General features: G+C 33.7%; 1 protein-coding gene across 11 annotated transcripts in view; it reads right to left on the minus strand.

Annotated features, from left to right (window-relative positions):
* Window positions 1–7,500, minus strand: part of EBF3 (EBF transcription factor 3) — a 129,344-nt gene that overhangs the window by 112,466 nt on the left and 9,378 nt on the right. The gene's annotated exons all lie outside the window — the stretch shown is intronic.

Below are 7,500 nucleotides of genomic sequence, written 5' to 3' on the forward strand. Positions count from 1 at the left end.
CAAAACTTGGGTGGCAACCAGCTACAAGGACCTGAAACCAACAATACACTTCTGTGTACACTCAGACAGTAAAAACATATAACAAAATTACAATAATATCAGGGCACAAAAGAAAGAAAAACTAGACAAATATTTATGTCGCAATTTTTTAAAAAAGAAATAAAAGAACACGTAGGTTTGAGGACATCTTCACTCACCTAATCCCATACCCTAATGCAGAGAAACAAAAAGTTGTTTTTCAGTGTATCTATTTTTCCATAATAACTTGCATTTCTGCACATAGGGCCCAATCCTGCAATCATCACTCAGGCAACCATCACTGACATCAATGGGAGTCAATGAGAATTTTCTGGTGTAAGGACTGCAGAATCAGTGTCTAAATTTTTTATATTCTGAGTTCTTCTCATGAATTATTTGTTCCATGTAATCAGAAGTAATGTTGAAATTCACTGTGTAGCTAAAAATGATAACTAGAGTTTAATAATACCATTTGGACTAGATGAAGTTACCTTGTTGCCCAGCAGCATCTCATGAACTACAGAAGGTCTGTACAAACTTGTAGAGGAAATCCTAATCAAATCTGGATTGGTAAAGAGCATTCCTGACAATCCACACAATACCAAGACCAATTCCATTTTACTGGTTGTTATTCAAAATAAAAGGCACACACATCTATCCATTGTGTATTAATAACCCTACTCCAACTTTTTTTTTTTGTCGCCTAACTAAATTGAGCCTTCTGTGCGGACACAAGTCCAGCAAGCAAAACAAGGGTGAATGTACAGAGCATGAGTAGTGCATTCACCTTTTAAAGGAGGGAATATTCCTTCTTCATACATACAATCAAATCAACTTTTTTCTTTACATATGTCATGGCTCAAAAGTGAGTTTGGAGATTTGTTTTTCAATAACTCTCCTAGCCTCTCGATTAATTTTTGGTTCAATTTCCTTTTAATTTTTTATAGAAACTTTTATAAAGTGCAGTGGGAGTTTTATATGGAAATTATTGTTTGCATTTCTACATTTTAAAAAGCCTGTTAAACACTGTTCAAGGATTAGGCCAGGCTGCTTACCTCCACCCTCTACAATTTCTTTATCATTAAGGCCAAAGTGTTTTTAGTGAGCTGAATACCGCTAATCGCTTACCCCAACCCCCATGGCTTTGTTTCTGTCAAAATAGCTTCTTTCAGCTGCAGCACAGAGAGAGAGAGCTGTCTCGGCAAATGAACTGTTCTTTCTCACCAGATGTGTAACCGTGTTTCGTCTTTCACTAGAGACAAGCTGGAGCCGACTTCTTCCGCTAGCCGGGCCTATGCTACATGTCTTACAACAACACAAATGTAAGCCCCTTCCTTTCCACACATGTTAAACTCATTTCCTAGTGAATTATTGGGAAAACATAACACTATCCTTACTGCTGTTTTCAGATGATGCAGTTTACTTTATACACTCCGGGAACCACAAGCATATGATGCTTGGTTCTGCATAGTTTTATGGCTCTGAAACTTTTGGTGAAGAAATCACAGATCTCATTTTTTAAAATTTGCCTCTGGCCTCAACTTACTAGAATCTACAAACTGTGCAAAATAAATTCATTCCCTTCCCACTTAACAAATACTATATTCATGCTCTGTGGATTTTTTTTTTTTTTTGGTCTGAGAAAAAAAAGAAGTGTTAATTCAGTAACTGATAAGAACCATAGCTGAATAAACTATATTTTGAATCAACTAAGCTAATACAACAATAAATTAACATTTTTTCTTTAATTTGATGTTTTTAATGAACCAAGCCAGTTTACAAAACAGTCAAACCTGTGAATGTTGTAAAATCCAGAGCAAACCCTTGACCTTATACAATTTTCCAGCTTTGTTTTTCTCTACGCTGTAGTCACATCTTTATTTTAAAGTATTAATAATGCCAGTATAATGTCTTATTATATATAGTTTTGACCACAAACATTTTTGTGAGATTTGCTATTAAGATAAACATACAAGAGGAGCTTGTATTCTGGCAGCTTGACTGAGGTGAATGGTTTTCATTTTCTTAGAGTGTAAGCTCTGGAAGCTCTGCCAAGCACAGGTTAAGCTCCCTGAGTTTTCACTTCCTGTAGCCCTGCTTGTCAATCACTTCCTGGCATCTGCAGTGACAATCTCCATCGTTAGAGCTTGGAATTTCCATCTCCTCCAACATGTCTCCCACTGCCACCCACACCCCTTGGACTCCCATGTCTAATATATTATTCACCATCTTTCAAAAGTAACAGAACACTGTTGCAGCCATGTTGATTCTAAATACATCCATCTAAAATATTGGTTCTTTGTATGTATATGTTATAAAAGAGGTTTCATTAGAGCAGCTTCTCCTTCTGTGTTTCATGTGCTTTTTTCCATTATCCACTGTCCGATAATAATTATTTACTTCCTGTAAGCATGCGTACCAGAACTCTGAGTTTGAAAGATTTTTCCATAACCTAATCCAATTCATCAAAGGCATCCTAACAAAATTATAGGCTCTGGCAGTATCTTTGCTTTTCACCTGATAAGGCTGTAACAGAAGCATAGGATGGTTTGTATCAGGATACTTCTTGAAGTATAGTTTTTGACAGCTTTGCTTAAATCCCTTCCCCCTCTTTTCCTTTCTCACAAAAACATACTACTTTATTATTCCTTTGTACAACAGTGCTATAGATGCATTTGGCTTTATAGAAATAAGCAAGTATATTACACCGGAAAAAGAAGGTTACAAAAGTCTCATCTAACCCACTTGGGATTTACTGGAGAACAATGATTTTAAAATCGTGTATAAGTGTATTCCTCTGCTAGCAAAGAATCTAAATATTTAGGCAATTTAATTAACTGTGGTTTGCTGTAGTAGTTAAGAATATAGATTCAGACTGAACAATGTAAGCTGCATAATCTTGGTAGCGTGGTTAAAAAAAAAAAAGAAGAAAATTTTCAGAGTAGTACATCTCGTTTCCTTTTTTTTTTTTTTAAATGGTCTTTTCAATGTTGCTGAATTTTATAGCTTTCCTTCATGAGCAGTTTGTTTTTGCCACCAAGCCATTTATATTTTGTGCAAGTATATGCATTGAAGAACAAATAAATGTGGTAGCATATATCTTTTAGCTCCAAAACAGTAGGACTGATGGTTTACTTGTAAACAATAAAGAGATATCCACACCTGTGCACTTGAAAGCCAAAGTGACAGCCTCTGCCCAGAAATGTATCCTTTGCAGTCATATCCGCTAATCTAAAATATACTATGTTCTTGAAATCATTGCCGAGTTTCCAACAGAAAATTACAAAAAAAAGTTTACACAGAAAAGTCACCATGGTAAAAATGTACTTTGAACTAAATAACACCTTTCATGAAGCACAATCAAAGTAAAAAGAATAGTTGAGGGAAGCTAAGGCCTATTCTGCAATAATTATGTGCATATCTTAAAGAAAACTAAGAAGAAAAAAATTTACTCTAAACTGTACTATTTTCAGTGCATTATGCAGATGAAATGACAACTTGTCATTTAAGAAGTTAATAAACAGTCACCGTTTTGCAGGTTATCCAAATGCTACTGAATAGAAAACCTTGGATTCCTAAATGATGTGTAATTAAAATTATTTAAAAAATCCTCCTTGACAGGCCAGGGCTTAGCCAAAATGTAAATGACATTAAAGAAGACAATGAATTTAATTTTATTTAATGTCCCTTTTTGCAGATCCTCATTTACATAGCATTTTTAACAAAAGCGTTGACCTTATAAATGCTGGCATTTGTACAGCTTCTGCAGAGTTGGATTTAATCATGCTTTCGCAAAGCCATAAGGGAAAAAGCTTTAAGTTCTCTGGTTGGATATGGAGTAGGAATAAAAACATTGGGACTGGTCAAATGTTTATCCTCCTTGCTTCTGAAAACAACCTGACAAGAAGATGTAAAGGTCTAGGGAATAACCCATTGCTGTTTGTAAGGCTTGGTAATAATCATACATAATCGTTTGGAAATATAGCTAATAAAAAATATAATGAGTGTTCAGCAAAATCGGCATTAGGCCCAAATTACATGATATTAATACTTGAACAGGTGCAGAAAGGCGCTTTAAATGAGGTAAATGAATAAAATGTCCCACAGCACAACTGTGTGCACTGACAAAAAGTCAATCACATGAATAATTCAATGACTAGGACTGCCAGCAAAGGTCAGCTTTCTTTGACCTTTGTGACAGGAAGTGAAAGGAAACACTGTTGACTAAAAAAACTCCAATCAGTCTTCAGCTACTGTTCTACAATTACTTTAAAGGTGTAAACTTATAGTTTAAATGAATTAACGGTATTTATCGGAAACCCAAAGTATAAAACTAAGCTTGAGGGTCAACTCATTTTACTCCAGACAATATGAAATTACAGACAATGAATGGTTAAATAGTGGGAGGGAGGCTTTTCTACAAGCAATGTCAATTATGTATAAAATCTGAGGTCAGTTGAAAAGTATTTTAAGAGCCTACAGGGTTGAAATTTTGTAACAGCTGTTAAATATGACAAAACTTTTTCCCCCAAAAAACTAAAGCTATTCAAAACTCTGTATGAAAGAAATGGGATAAACAGATGTCTGGCTTCTATACAGGAAAGTAGGACGCACTTGGAATGATAAGTCTCCTAAACTCTATAGAATAATGCCAGATTTATTGGGGAGGGGGGATATTTACTACCCACAGAGATGCCAACTAGCAGTATGACTGTGATAGTACCATCTGGAAAAACATTGCAGAGAATGCTATAGTAATACATTGCAAGCACATTCTGTGTGCACAAGCAGATCTGCCATTGCTTTACTAGTGAGTTGCCGCTTAATGTTTTGATAGTAATGTAGTCTTGCCTCCCCGTGTTCCTCCACAATCTTTTCAATTTTCAACAGTTGGACACACCACCTTCATATACATTCAAGTCAAACAAGGAAAGGAAAAGTCAAGAGGATGTATCTTACCATGAATTTCTATACCTTTTAATAAAATATATTATGATGGCACGGAAGAATTATTTTCGCGCACAGTGTGGTTTTGGTTTAGCAGTTAAAGCGGTATCCTGTAATCATTTACAGCCATTGGAATGTATGGGTGAAATAGGATAGATTTATCTGTTCATAGTTGTGATATGTAGACAATGGGTGTTCCTAATGAGGAACATCTGCTTTTGTGTTTTCCCAGAAAACATTATTCCACTATGAAAATGATACTCCCATCCTTTTCAGCAATACCACAAAGAAAATATGGCCCTTTTCCTTTCTTTTATTTGGTTTTCTTTAGGTCAATCTAATTTCCTATGGATCCTTTTTCTGTGGCATCTCTTTACTGATCACACATTATGGGTTTCTTTCCTTTACTATATAAATTATTATGTTATATAAATAATACTAATACACCGTAGTGTAATTATATTCATGCAATAATAAAAACTTGTTTCCTTAGCAATGCTTCATGAGGAAAATCAAGTAAGTGAAAATGAAAAATTCTCCGTGAATTAAAAGTTTGGATGATATGCAATATATAAATGTAGGGTTTTTTTAAAAAGGCCTTCCATTTTGTTTTGTTTTGATTTAAGTCTGCTGAAAGATGAAAAAACATATTTCACATATTGATTTAAAATATTGTAATCTGCTGCAAATGATTACACCTGAAGTGCATTGGAATTTCTTTTCTTTCTTCTTAATGTGAAAAACTTCAGATTATCAGAAAGAGCCTTAGTTTGGTCTAGAACAAACATATGGCCATAGATCTCAATTCAGGATTGAATTATTGGTTCATATCCTCAGGACTAATATACTTTATCTGGTCAAAACCTGCTAAATGTATCCAAAGGCCAAAAGGATCTAGTAAAGTATATTATATATAATTCTTTTTTAAGCTAACTAACCAAGTGATAACACTTCTTATGGGAAACTGTAAATTGACCCAAAAATTTGACGGGAATATTTTGTTCTGTGATGCTCAGGAGGAAACACAAACCAGAAATTCAACACCACCAACAAATCCAGGTGACAAACTATTAACACATGGATCAAGCAAACATAAATTATTATTAGGAATTTTAAATATACTTTGATAGACTCAAAAGACTATGTTAATCTTATGAAGCTCCTTTCCAGAATGTATTCTCCTTTTATGATATTGGCTATAATTTGCTCTTAGTGAACACTAAACTCAACTATTTTTCAAAAATACATGTTAAAAGTACAGAGACTATCATACCAAAATCCCTTCTTAGGGATATACAGTATGCAACAAAATGCTAATAGTATTATCTCATAAAAGGGACAACTCTTTTAAGAAGGCTAAAATATACATTCTTTTTCTCATTATACAAAAACTACTCTTACCTTTAAAATTCCTAATGTAAAGGTGATTAAAATTCCTATAAAATTGTCATATCTTTAAATTTAGAAGCACAACAGATTTTTCATCAATAATTAAGATCTCTAAAGCATTTATGCTAGGCGTAAATGGAGTTTCAATCTTTCTTATTCAAATAAACATGGTAAACCCATTAACCAAATGATTTTTTATTTTTTTTAATCCCCTCATGCTTCTAGAATATCAAATTACAACACACTTCTGATAGTTTGGGAAGGTATAAAAGCATTGGTATTGTACAGTATGTTTCAATTTTCTTGTGATCATACTGAATGGAACTGATGTAATTTAATTCACTATTATTCAATACATCATTATGTATATATCATTATAATTCTTAATTATTGCAAAAATGTTACTTGTGTTGCACTTCATGATACATATGCTCTGTAAAAGCAAAGTACTACTTAAATTTATCAATTTAAGTTCAATAGTCAAGAAATGATTGCTCTGTCCCACATCTAAATTAAAGTCTGACTGACACATAATAGAAAAATATTGTTCTAATTTTTACTTCTAATTAATTGTATAGTGTTCTAAGGCGTCACACTTTAAAGCAATTATTTACATTTGTAAATGTCATACATAGCTAGAAAACTCTGAAAGATGAAACATGCTTATGATCCACTAATGAAATGCTTTCATTAACTATTCTACCAAGATTCTAATACTTCCAACTATTTTAGCCAATACAATATAAATAAATTCAGCTCACAAGGCAACAATCCACTACTCTATGATTTCCATAGCTAAAACACTAAAGACAAATATAATTATATTGATTTTTGTATTTCAAGTTCTATAAAGTGTTGAACTTGTTCTCAATTGCCTGACACAATCCCAGAGTGATGGCAACAACTGGTCAGCCCTATTTGATTACTAATAAGAGAGATGTCCCTTCTGTCAGATACCTAACATTCTCCACTAAGCAAACAGCTATTGCAGCTAGTTAAACATTAGCATTGCTCTCCACTGGTGGTGCATATTTCTTTAGGCTTAACTCATGGAGTTTTCCAGGTTTAATTTTTCAGTCACTGGACAGCAAAGTTCATGATCAAAAGATAACTTGGTAATGAAAGCTGCTGAAATTCAACCCTTCT

Source organism: Emydura macquarii, unplaced genomic scaffold, assembly GCF_026122565.2.
Source record: "Emydura macquarii macquarii isolate MOO-44397 ecotype Brisbane River unplaced genomic scaffold, CSIRO-AGI_Emac_v2 contig_3343, whole genome shotgun sequence".
NCBI classification, from domain to species: domain Eukaryota; kingdom Metazoa; phylum Chordata; order Testudines; family Chelidae; genus Emydura; species Emydura macquarii.